Source organism: Leptonychotes weddellii, chromosome 8, assembly GCF_054177405.1.
Source record: "Leptonychotes weddellii isolate Sample4059 chromosome 8, ASM5417740v2, whole genome shotgun sequence".
Taxonomy (NCBI): Eukaryota; Metazoa; Chordata; class Mammalia; order Carnivora; family Phocidae; genus Leptonychotes; species Leptonychotes weddellii.
Window position 1 is genome coordinate 97,530,897 of NC_138376.1, and position 19,297 is coordinate 97,550,193.

Consider the following 19,297-nt stretch of genomic DNA (forward strand, 5'->3'; position numbering starts at 1 on the left):
GGGAAGAGAAGGGAAAAGGGAAGGGAAGGGAAAAGGGGAGGGAAGTGAAAAGGGGAGGGAAGTGAAAAGGGAAGGGAAGTGAAAAGGGAAGGGAAGTGAAAAGGGAAGGGAAGTGAAAAGGGAAGGGAAGGGAAAAGGGAAGGGAAGGGAAAAGGGAAGGGAAGGGAGGGAAGGAAGGGAGAAAAGAGGGAAGAAAGAAGAAAAAAAAGAATAAATTTAAAAACTGTTACTTTCCAGGGTACTGTACACTGAAAGAAGTGTACAGAACTGTTATGAGAAAACAAAGAGGCACCAGTCCCCCTTGCCTCAGAACCACGAGCGAGAAACAGGAGCACAGGTAAGGACAGCCTACAGTGTGTTGGGGGCAGGGGTACAAACAACATTTGGGTCCACCAATTAGACAGTCTGTGTGAAGATGACAAATATAGAACTTCTGAATTCATCTACACTTGTCATTTCCAACTTATTTATGGCCTTTGGACATGAAAGACAATGATGTGAGGAAAACATAAATAACTTAAAAACTTTACATACTGAAATGGTTTAGGAAGACAAAGGACACAGTTAAACAGTGTGAAGATTTCAGTCTACTATCAACACAGATTTTGAGAGCTCTTTATTAGCACCAAATATTTCCTAAGATTTAGGGAAAGTATATTTCTGTTCTATAGATTAGTTTTTTTGAACATTCAATAGACCTAGCTTTTTTTTTGCACATATTCCCCTGTGGAAGGCCCGCAGCACCCTAAGCATTAGAAAAGGGAAAGCATGAGCTGTTCCTCCTTCAAAAGCAATAACACTTGCTTCTTTTAAGGACCTGCTTCTCTGATCTTCCCATATTTAGTAAAGCAAGGAATAACAGAGGAAGAGGCATTAATAACACTGGCAGGTTTATGTAGCAATGCCTAAAGGTAAAAAAGAAAGAAATTTGGATATAGTGTGCATTTTAGCCAGATCAGAGGAAACTTTCCAGATGTTTTTTCTGGACTATTTAAGTAGTTTTGTTTTGTTTTGTTTTTTAATGTACTTCTGACAGTAGTGAATATTAATTTCCATCATATGGGACTTGTGACGTGATCTGTTTCTGATCTGTGTGGCAGGCTTGGGTTATTCTTACATCCTCAAATGGCTTCAGATCATGGGGTAAACGTTTTTCTTGCCCCTCTCTTCAGCACAGTGATGGAGGGAAAGAAGTGTGCACTGCTTTATTTCAATGAAATACATGCCTTCCATTTCCTCTTGTTTGAATAGAAACACTTGGAGCCATCATGCAAGAGTATCCAGGTGGGATTCAGAACGGAATTCAGAGGAGCTCACCTCCTAGCTCAGAGCCAAATAACTCAGCAGTATTGTTGTAGTGCGCATCTGATGCACTTTGGAATTTTAATCAGCTTTCTAGCTGTTCTTGGTAAGAGGAGTAGTCTACAATAAAATAATTTGCCAGTACCAGAAATGGGAATGCTATATAGATATTAATAAATATGGACAAAAAATAACTTTTAATTGTGAAGAGACTTTCAGCAGGAATGGATATTAAACTTTATTGAATTTTGTTTTGGTTTCTAGTGAGATAATTATATATTTTTGGCTTTGACTTATTGATTGAGTTAATTATATGAATATATATTCTGATATTAAACTATTCTAGTATTTCTTAATTAGAATCACTTAAAATAACTGTATTACTTTTGGTATATGACCGAATTAATTTTGCTTAATTTTTATTTAGGGGTTTAAGAATGTATGTTTATAAAGAATCACTGCTTTAATTTTTAAGTGCAAGTATGATTTCTTCTTGGATGAAAATGTGATGAAATCCCCCTGAGTTTTAAATTTTTAAGTGATTTTTTGTTCATACTTTTATTATTACATTGGTTTTATTACATTATATTCAGAGAATATGGTCTATGCCTTAATATTTTTTGTAATTTGAAACTTCTTTTGTGGCCCAATGATCAATTTTTGTAAATTTTCCATTGTTATTAAGAAATAAGTTGTATCATTTATAGGGTACAAATTTGTGGAAATTAATAAATTTTATTAATTATATCATAAGATTATCTAGAGGTATAATTTCTGCCTACTTTGTCTATCAAGGACTGAAAAGTATGTTTATATTTTCTATTAATATAGTGTTTCGGGCGGTTTTCCTTTCAATTAAAATAGTTTTGAGGTTTTGTTGTTTGTTTGTTTGTTTTGGGGACAGCCCCTGGGTGGCTCAGTTAGTTAAGCATCTGCCTTCCGCTAAGGTCATGATCTCAGGGTCCTGGGATTGAGTCCCACATCGGGCTCCCTACTCAGCGAAGAGTCTGTTTCTCCCTCTCCCTCTGCTCCATCCCCTGCTTGTACTCTCTCTCTTTCTGTCAAATAAATAAATAAAATCTTAAAAAAATAGTTTTGATATCATATATTTCGATGCAATATTTTTAATACATTCAGATTACTCCCTAACTGATAAACACACATGCTGTTCCTTGTAAATTTTATCAATAAAAAAATGACTGCCTTCATCCTATTAAATGCAATTTCCTTGAATTCTTTCCTCCTTGCTAATTATATCATCAATTCTGTTTTTAAAATTATATCCATCCTGTATATTGTTTATGAAAAACCTATGTTTGAGGTGTTTATAAAAAAAATTAGAAAAAACTCTGATATAGATTCTTTGTAGCTCAAATTTCATTCTATTCAGTAGGAATTAAAGTATTTTTTATTAGACTTGTAATGCTCATTCCCACACTTTGAAAACTGGAACACCAAAAGTTAGGTGATATATTGATGAACAAATTTGAAATCCGTATCTAAGAAGCATGTCTTTATGATAAATTTAAAAAACTAATGGTGACTCTAAACATGTAGATGATTTTAGGATGGTCTTTATTAAAAGATAAAGAGTTCTGAGCAATAATTTTAGGTTTCTTTAAAATTACAATAAAATATAAAAAATCTCTGATTACCTCTACTTAGATTTAAACAAAGTTTAAGCATAGTAACATTAATGGGGTTTTCTAGCAAATTAAACTGATGACCACAATGCCTTACGTGGAAGAGAAAAAATAAAATAAAACCTAAACAAACAAGGAGTGATAAGATTTCCTGGCAGTGGGATGCCTGGGTGGCTCGGTGGGTTGGGCATCTGCCTCCCGCTCAGGTCATGATTCCAGGGTCCTGGGATTGAGTCCAGCATCAGGCTCCTTGCTCAGTGGGGAGCCTGCTTCTCCTTGTGCCCGCCACTTCCCCTGCTTGTGCTCTTTCTCTCTTTCTCTTTCTGACAAATGGATAAATAAAATCTTAAAAAAAAAATTTCCTGGCAGCACAAGCCTAGCATTTATCATGTTTTCTTTTGATTAATCATAAATGGCTCCTCCAAAATGCCACATAACGGAGAGTACACTTTTTACAAGATTCATGATGTGGGTTGGTGCATATGTTGTACCTTGTACCAGTTAGGATTCTTGTCCTCCAAAGTCAGAGTACAAATTTGCACTTCAACCACCAGCATATTGGGGTTCTTATTTATTCATATCCTTGCCAACACTTTACATTATCAAATTCCAACTTTTGTCTATCTCATAGGTGTGAAAAATTTAAGCATCTTTAATGTGCTGCTTATGGCCCATTCTTCTCCTTTCTGTGAACAGTCTATCTGTATTCTTTCCCCATGTCCTAAGTTTTTTCTTTTATTGATTTGTAGGAAAACATTTTATATTCTGGGTATTAACCATTTATCAATTATGTATTGTCAGGAGCTCAACAGAGCTAGGAGAGTGAGCTGAGCTATCGTGTATCAGAGTAGCCAGTTAAAACAAGAACCCCAAAATGAGAAAGATGGGCATTTAATGACTTAGTGCCATGGTATGAGCAAGAGGTGACAACTAGAGAAAGCGCTGACTCCTTACTTCCCTTCTGTTTTGCCCCGTGGAAAGGTGCATCAGTTAAGGGTCAGATAGATCAGCCTAGACATGAGAGTTGTCTTCCCGTGGAGGGAGAACCAAACAAAAGACTCCATCAGTTTTATGAACGTTGGATGGGCAGAGGCTTAGGGGGAAGGGCTAGGAGTAGCAAAGTACAAGGCAGGGTGGAGACAAGTGTCTTCTCGGTTTCCCCTCCTCTCCCTGACAAGGTGGTCTCAGCAGAGGTACCCGAAGACCTCCACCCAAGGCCTCAGATATAGAGAACTAGGAATGAAAGCAAATATTCAAAGAGCACCACCCAGCGGGGCCTGAGAGCTCAACTGCAGCTCCCTTTGGAGGCCACTGAGGCCACGATGCACAGTTCTGCATACATCTGGTATGGGGAAGGCAGTTTTCTCCATGAGGCCTGTCGGGAAGAGCCTTTGTCAGGCCTGAAAAATCACACATAGGGTTTTAACCAGGAGCTGGACTCCTCTTCTGCTGCAGATATCTTGTCCCTGTATGTGGTTTATTTTTTAACTCCTTAAATAAGCCAAACTTCCTTATTTATTCTTTTTTTTTTTGTCCCAAAGTCATAATTCTTACACATTTCCTTATCATGTTTAGGAGTTCTAATATGATACTGATTTTTGTGTATGGTATGACATATGGATATAGCTTATTTTTCCATATTTATAACCAATTATATAGCATCATTCATTAAATTGTCCATATTGTCTCTGTCGATTAGAAATGACATTTGTCATTTAAGAACTTTCTGTTTATGTGTGGTTCTGTTTCTAGGCTTACTATCCTGTTCCTCTGGTCTTTTGTTTCCTTCTGAGCCCACAGAATATTTCAATTATTATTGTTTTATAATAAGCATTGTTTATATTTGGGCAAATCCTTCAATCCTGTTCTTTTTCAAATTTGTTGTAGCTGTTCTTGGCCATTAGCTGCTGTATATACATTTTCAAGCCATTTTGTCAAGTTGCATAACAAACTTGGATATGATTTTGAAAGGAGTTCACATTAAATGTATAGGTTAAGATATGATAATAAACATCTTTACTGGAATGCCTGGCCCGCTCAGTCGGTAGAGCATGCAACTCTTGATCTCAGGGTCGTGAGTTCAAGCCCCATGTTGGGGGTAGAGTTTACTTAAAAATAAAATAAACATTTTTACTGTATCAGAGTCTCTTCTGCATGTACTTGATCTATTTCTTTAATATCTTCCAATAAAGTGTTCTTATTTTCTCCACTAAGGTTATACATTCATTTTATTAGGTTTTTTAAAAAATTCATTTTATTATATTTATTTCTCTTTGGTATTTTTATTTTTTCAGTCGGTGTTATGAATGCTATATGTCTTTTTAATGGAGCTATATATATATATATATAATTTCGTATCCAGTTACTGTGCTTTTATCTGATTAAACCAGATACTTTTCTATGGATTCTTTTCTTTATACAAACATTATTTTCAAACACGATGATTTGGTTAATTTTGTCTCTCTTTCTTTGATTCCTATGGTTTTCTTTATGTTATTCAATACGCTGATGATAGTGAGCATTGTTGTCTCAACCCTGATCTTAATGTGATTTAACCAGACATTTCACTAGCAGGTGTGGTAAATTTCCGTAAGTTTATGGTAGATTCCTTTTACGAGTAAAGAAGTTTTCTCCTATTCCTAAGTTGCTATGAATTGTGATAGTAAATGCTGAATTTTACTAATGCTTTCTTCTCCATTTAATGAGATGATCAGACAACTTTTCTCCTTCAATATATTAATATGCTGAACTCATAGTAAACTTTCAAATGCTAAAGTGTTCTTGCATTCCTGCCTGAGATTAATCCAATTTGATCATGATGTATACTTTTTAAATGCATCATTAATTCAGTTTCCTGATACTTCTTTTTTTTTAAGATTTTATTTATTTGTTTGAATTTCACATTTCATTAAGTATGCTTTAGAAGGTATTTGTAATGGCTGCCTAGTATTCTATGACATGACTATAACTGAAATTATTAACCTATTTCTTACCGTTCTATGCAATTATAGATTTTTATGATTATTTGCTATTATAAGCAATTCTTTGAATAGCATCACAGAAAGATATTTTTCTCAGGATGTATTTGTAGAAATAGGTTTGCTGGGTCAAAGGGCATATACGTATTGGTGGTTTTAGGAGTGGGTCTTAACAATAGAAATGGAAGCTGCCATATGAAAGGCTCAAAGGTTTTCGAGACTGCGAGATTAAATTATATTTAATGCCAGATGTAATGGCACTTCTGTCTTGAAAATATTCACTGAAGCATGTTTCTCAGGATAAAGGAAAAATTATTATAGAGCAATTTTAAACTAAAGATGAATGGGGAAGACACTACAGCCAGGGTAACTGATGTGAACCCTGCCTCTGACAGCTGTGTAAACTTGGGCAAGTCTCTTAACTCATTTGTGTCTTAGTAACCTCATCTGTAAGATAGAAAAAACAACAGTACCTGCTTCATGTATTTGTTGGGAGGTTTACATGAGTGTGCGTGTATATGTATGTGTGCATGTATGCATGTGTATGTGCACACGTACGTGTTCAGGTTAATGCTTAGAATATTGTTTTGGCTCTAAAAGTGGTAGCTATTACTGTTGTGTTGGTAGTTACTATTAAGTTAATTACTAGCCTGAATCTGAAAAATAAAATCACCCTGTTCTAACTTTGAAAAAAAAAAGATTTTATTTATTTGAGAGAGAGAGAGAGAGAGAACACACAAGCAGGTAGAGCAGCAAGCAGAGGGAGAGGGAGAAGCAGACTCCCTGCTGAGCAAGGAGCCAGACAAGGGGCTTGATCCCAGGACCTTGGGATCATGACCCAAGCTAAAGGCAGCCGCTTAACCCACTGAGCCACCCAGATGCCCCAGTTTCCTGATACTTCTACAATGATTTTTGCATCTATGACTCAGGAAAGGCCAGAAGATTTCCTTTCTTGTTCTGTCCTTAACTAGTTTTCATATTAAATTTTTCCTATTTTCTGCTTTCTGTATATCTTGATTTTTATGTTTCTCTTTTTTCACCATTCTGAATTTCTTTTGGATTACTGTAGTTTTTAAAAACACTTCTACTGTCTCTCCATGCCCCTCACACTGACTTGGAAATTATAAATTCTATTTCTCTTGGTTTTTCCTTTGAAAATTATAATAAATATTACACATAGTTCTGATTAATTCCATCTTACTATGTAATTGTCCACTATTTTTTGTTAGATCTTCTTTTCTTGCTCCCAGAGGTAGACATTAATATTATTGTTTTATGCAAATTTTTAAGAAAAATTTATCCTCTTCTTTATTTTTATCAATTTCTTCATCATTATTCCTTCTCATTTTTCTGGGACTGTTTTCTCTTTTTTGAAATATACTTTGGAATTTCCTTTATTGAGAGTTTATTGGAGGAGAATGAGTCTATTTTTGTTGTTGTTCTAATATGTTTTTATTTTGTTCGTATCCCTGAATAATAATTTATCTGTGTATATAATGATAGGTTGAAATTAACCTGTATTAGTACTTTGAAATGTTCTGGTTTCCATTGTTGAGATTGAGAAGTCTGTAGTGAATCTAATTATTTCTTTGTAGGTAATCTTTTTCTTCTGACTGCTTTTAATATCATCTCTTTGTCTTTGCTTTTCTTTATTTTTACTATGATATGTTGTGGAAGAATTTTCCCTTGTTTATTCTGATAATGAGGATTTATCCTTTATTAATTATAAATTAATTATAAACATTTATTAACTATTATCTCTTGAAATATTGCCTCTACTTTTTTCTATTTGTTTCTTTCTTCTGGAACACCATATAAATACATACATATATGTGTGTATATGTATATTATATATGTACACATACACACATGTATGTATGTGAATATACATACATGTATTTTTTCTCATTTTATCCTTCATGTGTCTTAATCTGGCTCATATTTGTTCTTTATTTTTGTGTGCAATTTTTTAGGAAGTTAATTTGGATCTGTCTTCCAGTTCCCCAATTTTCTTATAAGCTACATGCAGTCCATTATTTAAAGCACATTGAATGTTTAAATTCAATCATTGCATTTTTTTCTACAACTTCTATTTGTTTACCAATATTTGGAAGCAAAATATCTGGTTAATTGATTCGTTTTTATTTCTACTTCTTCAAGCATTTAAACATTTTAATTTTGTGACTTTCATAATTCTGAGATGTGAGGTCATGTTTGGCCTGATTTTATCTGCTTGACTTTTAGACTTCTGAGAGCTTAGATTAAGTGTAAATCCTTTAATGAGAATGTTCTGCCAGGTACCCAGAATTCTGCCAATGAGGACAGCCGCAAATTTATTTCTCAGTTTGGCACTTTCCATGCCATACAAGTAGTTTAAATTAAATCCCTAAAGCTCCCCAAATCATGCCTGTGTTTACGAATTCTCAAGGGAGAATTTTTCCTCACTCACAGCACAAATTAAGTCAGATACAATTTCTGAATGTACAGATTTTGCCTTATTTATCATTTTACAGAAGGCATAGGCCTCCAAAGACCACAGCTTTTTGTGGGGGTGGGAGGGCTGGACTCAATTTTAACTCTACCCGGAATGCTTCCAGGCCTTACTTGTTTTTTCTGTTCTGTCCTTAAAACCTGAGCCTCTAGACAACTCAGATCAGCAAATACCCTGAGGGCTACTTCAACTCACCAATGTAAAGCACAAAGAATAGTGATCTGCAGATAGAAAGCATTATGTATAAATACACATTAAATAAATAATAGAAAATGTCACATAGGAAATGGTTGGTGGGGCACCTGGGTGGCTCAGTCGTCTGCCTTCCGCTCAGGTCATGATCCCAGGATCCTTGGACAGAGTCCTGCATTGGGCTCTCTGCTCAGCGAGAGCCTGCTTCTCCCTCCCCCACTACCCCTGCTTGTGTTCCCTCTCTTGCTGTGTCTCTCTCTCTCTGTCAAATAAATAAATAAAAATCTTTAAAAAAAAAAAAAAAGAGAGAGATTGGCCCTGAGTTTCGTCAGGCTGGGCCTTTAAAGGGGCTGTAAGGATGTCAGAGAGTTGCAGCTGTGCCCACGGCGAGGGCGTGTGGTGACGAGGTGGACTCTTGGCCAGGTAGAGCAGAAGGTAACAGGTTTCTCAAGGGACTCTGTCCGGTGCTCGTCTGGGATGTGGGTTGTGGTCTGGCTAGAGAAGAATCTATTTTGTACTTGTGCTCTATTTTCTGAGAATGTGGGGCACTATGACCTAGAAAAACAAAGAATTAGGGCCACGTACAGACACCTATGAGTTTTGTCTGTTAATTTGGCTAGGGAGGGGACTTTGACTAGAACTCTTTCATAACCCTTATCCTTAGCTCAGATGTTTACACATGTTATATCTTGGAAGGAAAGAGACATTTATGCATAGGCAAGGCAGGATCCAGTCAATCCACAGCTGTTTTAATACAGATCCAAATCACTCACCAGACAATAACCTTGGTCATGCCTTTCAGCCAAGCCCATGATGTGAGATTACGGATTCAAATGCTTTGCAAACTGCATTTGCTACACCAGATGCCTTTCAAAAGAAGACTGATTTTCCACTGACCAAGAGGTTCAGATGGAAAGGCTTCTTCCCTCTTTCTCACATAAAGGAATAGACCGGAAGGAATAATTTGTCGGGTAAGCTGTTTGTAGTTCCTTCCAAGTTACATTATTTGTTTTTTGTTAGTCTATACTTTATTTTCTTAATTTTTCATGTTTAAAACTCAGCTTCTGAGGAAAGCCATCATCTTATGCTCACAATATGGGTTCAGAATGAATTTACCCTTATAAAACAAAGGAATTTACTTAGGTTTAAGGTTTAGTAGAAGAAAATTGTTAAGACAATATAAATGGAAGCCCTATAATAAATAAAGATAAAATATTAGTTATGTGGTACTAACACAAAATGAACTTAGCCAAAATTGCCAGTGTAACATGGTAAGGATGACAAGATGTCTATCTCATTAACTGCTTTACTCAATAATATTGGCACAACTCCTAAATGTCAGGCCTTGTGCTAAGTACATGGGATTCATTAGTGTGCAAATCAGTAATGTTTCATTTCTTCATAAAGCTTACAGTCTTGTGGGGGATCTGATAGTGAAACAATTAAAATATTGTGTGTGGTTAGGTGCTCTGATGGAGTAGTACACAGTGACTGGTTCAAGCTTTCACTGAAAAACAGAATGTTAATTCCTCCATGCAACCTCCAAGGAATGTGCTTTTATTTCACTTCAAGTTATCTCAATTGTAATATCATTCATAGAATTCTTTTGGTTGGGAGCAGTAGGAACCAATTGTGACTAGCAAAAGCAAACCAGGGAATCTGTTGGAAGACAATGAACATATCTCAGAAAATCAAAAGAAAAAAATCAGAATACAAGAAAGGAGGGAAGAAGGCAGATCCAGGGATCCAGTAGTAGGAGACCACTGACCTTTTTATCCAGATATTCCCTGCCATTTAAAGCATTCAGCTGAACTAACTCCCAGGATCCTCTCCCCTCTTCTGATTGACCAATTGTCCGGTGTTGGTCCCAGCCTATCAATAACCAATGTGTGGCTGGACCAGGCCTGTGTTTCTTACTACCGTTGTGAGATGCCCGTCAACAATAACCATCAGGAAACTTTGGGGAAACAAAAGTTTATTACTCATAAATCCTGGAAAGCACATGGCATACCTGGGCCACACAGTGAGGTTTTTGGTGGGGAGAGAGAGAGAGAGAAAGAGATAGAGAGAAAGAGAGAGTGCACATGCCTGGGGTTCTGGTTTTACAGTCATCAAGGGTGGAAGACTAGGGTTTCACTGACTCACTCTTTATTGGTGAAAATAAAAATTAAGAGTGGAGAATTTAAAGCATGAGAAGGGAAAAACAAGTGGCCTAGATGGATAGTTCCTGAAATCAGCCGAGATCTGTAAAACAAAGGAGGTTTGTAAAAAAAAACAAACAAAAAACTTTAGCTCTTAATAGGGAAAACTCAGTTTTCATAAGTAAACCTGATAAAGACAGTGATGCACAAAAATTATTTTGATAAAACAGAATCTTTGTTTTCGAGGCAGAGTACTTTAAAGATAAATAAAAACCTTTTACATTTTATTAGTAACAGGAACAGAGGCCCAATAACGAATTGGACCCAATAATGAAATTGGACCAAGGCAGACAGTTTTATACATTTCAGACAAAGAGACAATAGATTTGTGAGGAATTTATAGGATAACAAAAAACAGGTGTTTGGGAGCTTTAATTAGTAAGAAATTTTAAGTGGAATCTGGGCTGATGTAGTAGATTAAAAATATGTAACAAGGTTTGTTTTTAAAGCTTTCTCAACTTTAAAGTCTCTATCTCTGGTGATAAGGATGTCTTTTTACTTCTTAGTCTAGAGAGGATACCTTTTACATGGGAGATATATTTCCTGCTTTCAGGGGGACAAAAGAAGGTCTCAGTGGCCTTCTTACATAGGTTGTCTCTTAAGTAAATTTGTTTAAAATAACTGTTGAGGAGGAAGAATTTCCTCTGCACTTCAAAGTCCTTCTAGCTGGACTAAGAGTCGATTTGACTCTTGTCATAGTGGACCCTCTTGGGGCAGCCTGACCTTGGCCACGACAGTAAGCAACTGTAACCTGTCACACCAGCACTCTTTAGATTGGCAAATTTATGAATACATTTCACAATTTCCAGAAATGTACATTTCTTCATAGCACAATTTGTCAAGATGGCATAGATATTATTACTGTCAGACCCAAATATCTTTATTCCCTCAGTAGTAAGAGGTCAAGTTAGACTTGTTTGACAATAACTGTTTCAATATTTTATCTTATTTAGAGATCATCTAGGTAGTAAGTTTTTATCAGTTAATTTTTTTTTTAAGATTTTTTATTTATTTATTTGAGAGAGAGAGAATGAGAGAGAGCATGAGAGGGAAGAGGGTCAGAGGGAGAAGCAGACTCCCCGCTGAGCCGGGAGCCCGATGTGGGACTCGATCGAGGGACTCCAGGATCACGACTTGAGCCGAAGGCAGTCGCTTAACCAACTGAGCCACCCAGGCGCCCTATCAGTTAATTTAACCCAGCAGAACTCTAAGGATGTAAATCACCAAAGAGGTTTGGGAAACAATTTAAGTAGATGTATCATGAAACATAATTGTTGAAAATTTCACTTAAAAACATTTATCACACTTACATTTATTTACTTGTTCCTAAAATCCTATCTGGGTTACTTATGAAAATTTTTATGAGACATTAACATAGCTAGCCAGAATTTTATAACAGGTATCAATGAGTTTATTTGACTAATAAACCCAGATAGAATAAAAGTTGTATGTCTGCATTATATTTAATGCTTTTAACTCTGAAGACATGCTTACTTTAATTAAACTAACAAACTTAAACTAGCTTTTATTTACCAAAGATTATCTAGAATCACATGAACATGAAACACATTTGGATTAGTTTCTATTATATGTCTGAGAGTTTAGAAATATTTAATTTGATAAGTGCTTATTTTTCTTTAAGCCAATTAAATAGAGCTTTTTCATAAATTCGTTTTGGCAATACCATCCAGAGGTAGAGAAGGGGGGAAAAAAAGGCACATATATATAACATACATCTACAGACATACATAAACACACAGACAGACACAGAGACCTAGCTTTCACCTCCAAATTTTAGCCAGGAATGAGGTATAACGACATAAAATTCACTAGTTTATAAATAACAGTTGAATTGAAATTTTGTCTCTGGCAGATGGAACAAGTTAAGGTTACCTGCTCCAATGGCTAAGTTTTTAAGAAATATCTGTGGAGAAGACTTTTGTATCTGTCCTTGACAACTAATCTTTAAAAAAAAAAAAAGATTTTATTTATTTCTCTGGGAGAAGGAGAGAGAACGAGAGTGGGGGGAGGACAAAGGGAAGGGAGAAACAGAGGCACAGGGAGCCCAACCCAGGGCTCTGTCCCAGGACCCTGAGATCATTACCTGAACCAAAGGCAGCAAGCTTAACCACTGAGCCACCCAGACGCCCCTGCCCCTGACCAATAATCTTAAGGAGTCTGTACTAGAGCATTTACAGCCCTTTGTATTTTAAAAGGCCTCTTCCCACCCCCCTTTTCTCTCTTTAGTCTCAGGAGATTGAGGGCAGTGTTTTAGTTTGCTCCTGGGATGTTGACATTTCGAAGACTTGGTAAGATTTACATATTTAAGAGAGAGAAAAAGAATGTGAGTTTTCTCTAGGAGTCTTAGTGCCTCTCGGTTGGTTTCATCAGTCCCCATAAAATGTAATAGTGCTGCCCTGTAATTAGGAGGAACAGTCTGTGAAAATAGTTTTCTAGACTCAGGGCCAGATGGGGTCTTTTTGGAGTTAGAGATGAAGAATGTGTCCTTTGGGTCACTGTGGTCATGGAAATGTGCTATTGGACTGTGCAATTTTGTGCCACAAGAGATGGCTCTCATCTTAATGTCTTCCACGCATTGTGAGCCTTAGCAGTGACTGTGATAGAAGGATGGGCACAGTGCCAGGTATTACATCTCCAAGTGAGGAAAGGGTGGCAGGGGGCTGGTACAAGTATTGCCCTAGGGCCCTTTGCCTTTCCATTTCCTTCTTCTCCCCTGGAGATCCTCAATAATCCTGCCAGCTTTTCCCTTGGTGGCTGGGACGCTTCTTGAGGCATGTTGCTTAGCTCTGCCCCTTTCAAAGGAAAGTGGAGGGAATTGAGGAGCTCTGGTATCTTGGAGGAAATGAGCCTTTTCATTGGTGGCGACACCAGACTAGCAATCCAGTCTACCCTCCTTAGCTGTCCTTGGCTTTGAAGCATGGAAGACTCTCATGCACATTTCATTAATCATCAATTAAAGCTTTTCTAATTAGTGGTCTAATAGTCTCATTAGACCATGTAGCATATATCACACTGCTCTGGGGGAAATTGCTGGGTACTATGGCCATCAACCCTTTGAGCAGATAATACAACAGAGGCAACATGACAAAGTGCATAAGCATGACAGGCTCCCTGCAAGAGGTGGTCCTTTCCCAGATGGTGATACCCACTTGAGTTAGGTGGTTAGTAAGCAAGCTGCAGGTAAAGGACATTGCTCTCAGTTCATTGCAAGGGCAAGCATGCAGTCCTGCTGACTGGGCCAACTGTTTTGTGCCAGGCTCAGCCTAATAATAAACTGCATTCTGGCTGGACCAGTCCTGTGGTTCTCATCATGACTGCAAAACTCTTTCAGCAATAACCCTCATGAAACTTTGAAAAAGAGATCAGGACTTGCAAGTCCTGAAAAATACATGGCACACCTAGGGTTACACAGTGAGGGAGAGGGAGAGAAGATGTACGGGATGGGACTGGGGTTCTGGGTGGAGGCCTAGAGTTTCACAAGTTCACTCTTTATTTGGTGAATTTAAAACATAAGAGTGGGAATTTAAAGCATGGGAAGTGAAAAAAAAAAAACAAGTGGCCCAAGTGGTTAGTTATTGAGATCAACCAAGGTCTCTAAAATAAAGGAGGCTCAGGGTGGGTAGGTGGCCTGACTCATTATCTAGTTGTATGGTTAGCAATGTGTTTATTTGGGATAGCCATCTTTGAAGTGGATACATCTTTCAAGTGGATGCCTCAGCTAACAAAGCTTAAACCAGGCACCTGCATTACAAAAAGAAAGGAAAATACCCAACTGTCAAGGTTTACACTACCCCAGTTTCATTCTAGAATACATCCTTCGATCAAATAGCTTTGGCTATTGTGACAATGATATTTTCTACAGATATGGCCCTTATGAGTCCTGCCTTCCTAAGGTAGAAGCCAGAAAACTCACACCCACAAATTTCTTTGTATCTACAATACAGGCATAAGAACCAGGTTTGACCAATTAGATTTATGTCTTATATATATTAATAACAGAAACTTTAGAAACTTCTACAGCATCAATTATTCCTTGTTGAAAGAGATGTCAGATCTGACTGTGGTGTCAGATCGATACTGTGTCATTTATTTAGGTCTCCAAGGGCTCTCTATTCCCTTTATTCCCTTCAGATTAATACACAGTGTCGTTACATGGTCATAATCTAAGGGCTACTAGTCTGTATAGCGTGACATTGCATCAGTCCCATTACCTAATAGAAAGGAGCTATTAGCTTGCATATAATACTCACATTTTATTTTATTTTAAAGATTTTATTTATTTATTTGAGAAAGAGAGAGAGAGAGAGCAAGCATGAGCCAGGGGAGGGCCAGAGGGAGAGGAAGAGAAGCAGATTCCCTGCTGAGCGTGGAGCCCAATGTGGGGCTCTGCACTGGGCTTCATCCCAGGACCCTGAGACCATGACCTGAGCCGAAGTCAGCCGCTTAACTGACTGAGCCACCCAGGCTCCCCTGTAATGCTCACATTTTAAGCAACATCTCAAGATACAACATTGAGAGGCAAGCAACATTTTCAACTTTTTTACCCTTATTAAATTAAATATAAATATTAACCTTGGCTTGTTAGTATGCCCTATTCCATGGGTACAAATTAGCTATGATTTGGCAGAAAGCTGTGAAATGATCATGCTTCCCTATATGTTTTATATCACATATAGATATTTTTGGATTTATAGATTTTTATTTCCTATGCCCATTCAATGGATATAAATACATTTTAAAGAGAATTTACTTAAGAGTGAGTTAGAGCTCCCCCTGTTGTTCAGAAAGTGATCAGAGCGTTCAGGAGTTAATTGTGAAGTCCTACAGAGAGGTCTTGCTTCCTGCATTGACATGATGAATTACCACAACAGCCAGCCTGCCTTGTTCTCTGAATTACATCAAGAACAGTGGTTACAAAACAAAACAAAACAAAACAAAAAGAATAATGGTAAGAGCAGAAAGAGTAGTAATAGTCTCTCCTCCTATTGCTATCTCTCCATTCTGTTGGGATGCTCAGGACTACTCTTTCCCTGTAGAGCTGAGTGTATCTGTTTGGACAAACAACACATGTTTCATATTCTACATTCTCCAGGTCAAAGATAAATTGAGGGAAAATTTGTACAAAGAATATATTATATGGAAGGCTGAATGAATAGCTTTTGAAACACATTCTCACTTAATAAGGTAATTAAGTATTAAGAAATTGGTTTTACTGAGCTCTTGGCCAGAAACCAGAATAACAACTTTGCAGGGAAAACCTCTGATGATTTTCCCAGTTAGGGCGATTCTAACCGTCTCTCATTCTCCTTATTGTACTGCTGCCCATCAGGCCTGTGCAAGTATGAGAAGCCCTAGATTCAGTTCCATTTGTGAGCTGGTACATGGGCAGTTCTCAACAGAATGGTGGCCCAATATGCCCTAGGGTCAACTTCTTGGCACCCTGCTCCAAACCAGTTGCTTTTGTGAAATATTTTGGAACTCAGTAAAAAAATAATGGGTAAAGCCTAACTTTATTATTCTACTGGATGTCGAAATTAAAAGAGATAGAGAGATTTCTTTTGACAAAATCTAAGGCTACTAAGAAGAAAGGAGGGGTAGGTGGGGAAGTAATATTTACTGATGCCTAGTCTGTGGCTCACTGTGCTAGAAGCTTAACAGTTTATCACATTAAATCTTCAAAAAGATATTACCCATACAAAATATTTCCAAAGATTTTAAAAAGACAGAGTTTCCTAAAAGTGAAATAATGAAATAATCTTTCCCATTCCTAGTAAAGAGCAAACTTAGAATTCAAAACCAGAGATATCTGATTTTAAAAATCATGCTCTTTCTACCATGTGCCTTTCTTTAGTTTTGGTTTTAGGTTCTTTATTATTATTATTATTATTATTATTATTTTTTGTAAGTAAGCTCTATACTCAGTGTGGGGCTTGAACTCATGACCCACAAGGTCAAGAGTCAAATGCTCTACTGACTGAACCATCCAGAAGCCCTGTTTTTGGTTTCTTTTAAAAACTTAAAAGCTCACTTAAAATTAATTCTCAGGGTTTGTAAATTACCAGTTAACTAGGAATTTCCCGTATGAAGCAAAGGAAAATGAATAAAGCAATATTTCTAAGAGCTGCATTCTAATGTCATCTGTGGCGTCCATTATTGAAAATGGACAGGAAACCTGAGCTACCAGTTTTTTAAGATGTTGGAGAAAGACATATACAGCGGAAAACATATTCCTAACTTATTTAATATTTCCATTATATACAAGTGTCCTAACAACATCTCTCTTAGAATTTAATTCAACACATCAGACAGATTTTGATGTTCTGTTCTCCACTAGAACTAATAAGATAAATTGCTTGAAATACCTTTTGTGAAAAGAGGACAGAGACAAGCCAAAAATTGACTTTGAATGAGAACACACACTTTATAGGGCCAAGAAATCTCTGGACACTTTAATGTGACTGAATAAGGAATATAAGGCACTAACTAGAGCGTGGGGTGGGGAGTGTCACACATTTTTGCAATGCTGTAGCTATTTCCATGACCAAGAATGTGAAGTCTTGGAGCCATCGCGCAGCCAGGAACCCCTCATTCATAGACTAATTGGCAGGACAAGTGCGCTCTGCATCACAGGGACTGCATGCTAACAAGCTTTAGATGGAAACTTCCTAGCAGGAGGGGAAGGACAGTGCAACCCTTCACACAGACAGCCGGCTCACCACCCTGTCTCCCAAAGCTCATAATTACCTGCGAGTGGTTCATCTCTGACGAAGCCTGAGACCACATGTGCGTAATGTCAATAATGTTCCCTGTCAATGTGCAACGTTCTGTCAAATAGTTATTTTGCCTGTATAACATCAAGCCGATAGGCATTCATTCATTTTCCCATTCATTTATCACATAAAGTTTTCTTATTTGGATGCTTGATGCCCTTTAAATATGATCCATAACTTAGTCAGAAATGAAAAATGCTCCTTTCTTATACAGCTCAAATTACCAGCATGATATCACCACCACCTGGCTATACATAATGGGCCTATCAATTATCCTGCTGCTTCCCTCACACAAGGCGGATGACAAACTCCTACACCTTTTCTACGGAGGAAGATCTAATCCACAATGTTCTTCTATTTTTACATCTACAAAAACTGAGTCAGGAAACACAGGAGTTATTTAGGATATTTTGGTTCTGTTGGCCACGCTGACTCAAGGACATCTGAGAGGCCTAGGCTCCAGCACTCAAGCTGGGTTCACTGCTTGTTTCTGACACAGCTGTCTACTGAATCCAGGTGGCTCACTAGGAGCATGGCTTCTCTCAGCTCAATGACTAGAAAAGTCATCTTGAGTCATTATGTCATTCTAATCTCAGAGACCTTCACCCATGGTACAGACTAGTGATTTTTAGCTGGCAACTCACCAGCTAACACGTGTTATCGGCATAACCTGATATTACCATTATTAATACTAGAATCACAGACTTTTAGAGCTAGAAAGAAACTTCTGGATCATTGGCATTCCTCTCCCTTATTTTAGATAGGAGGAGAAAGAAACCCAATTAGGTGTCGGTGGAGATACAAGGCTCTCCCATGAACCAAGATGAAGCTGTAGGATTTTATACAGAATAAGGCCATGAAATTCTTTGGTACATGACTCAGAGTGGTAAGCAAGGAATGATAAAAGACAGAGACAGGTTGTCTGCACCATAAAAATGTATGAAAACTAAGAATTGTCATTGGCCAAAAGGCAGCTCACAGTGAGTTGCTGAGCAAGAGGGGTGTCATCTTTGCGAGGAAGGCCCTTCCTACCAGCACCTGGCTGGCTGGCTTCACTTGGTAAAATCAAGCTCATGGTAACTCTGATAGGGAAAAATCAGGGCACAGCAAGAAAAAGGTACTTTGACTGATTTAGGCCTCCCGCTCCTCAGCCAGCTTCTTGACCTCCAGCACTTGCACCTGACATATTCTTCTTATGTCTGCTCAAGAAAAAGACTGAAGGAGCAATGATAGAATGCTCTATCATCTTCCCTGTCTCAGAAATAAAATGAAAAGGGGAGTTATCTTTTTTTTTTTTATACCTGGTTGCACTTTATTTTTTTTTCTTTTCTTTTTTTTTTAATTCTTATGTTAATCCCCATACATTACATCATTAGTTTTAGATGAAGTGTTCCATGATTCATTGTTTGTGCATAACACCCAGTGCTCCATGCAGAATGTGCCCTCCTCAATACCCACCACCAGGCTAACCCATCCTCCCACCCCCCTCCCCTCTAGAACCCTCAGTTTGTTTTTCAGAGTGAAAAGGGGAGTTATCTTGTATTAGCTTTAGACTGCTTAGTACCTAGTTTTATCTAAAATATGTGAAAGTAAATTTGAGCTATATATATTTTAAAAATTTCACTAATGTTTTATTTAATCCAGTATGTTCCGATATCAGTAAGTAATCAATGCCAAAATTATTAATGAGATATTTTAT

General features: G+C 37.4%; 1 long non-coding RNA gene across 4 annotated transcripts in view; it reads left to right on the forward strand.

Moving 5' to 3' along the window:
* The window catches only part of LOC115939892 (uncharacterized), a 73,297-nt gene that overhangs the window by 15,672 nt on the left and 38,328 nt on the right, over positions 1-19,297 (forward strand). For 3 of the 4 annotated variants that reach the window (XR_014147937.1, XR_014147938.1, XR_014147935.1), the window contains exons 3-4: positions 238-1,408; positions 9,409-9,577. This is a non-coding gene — a long non-coding RNA (uncharacterized LOC115939892). The remainder of the gene's footprint in view (positions 1-237; positions 1,409-9,408; positions 9,578-19,297) is intronic. The other variant, XR_014147936.1, reaches the window with a different exon arrangement.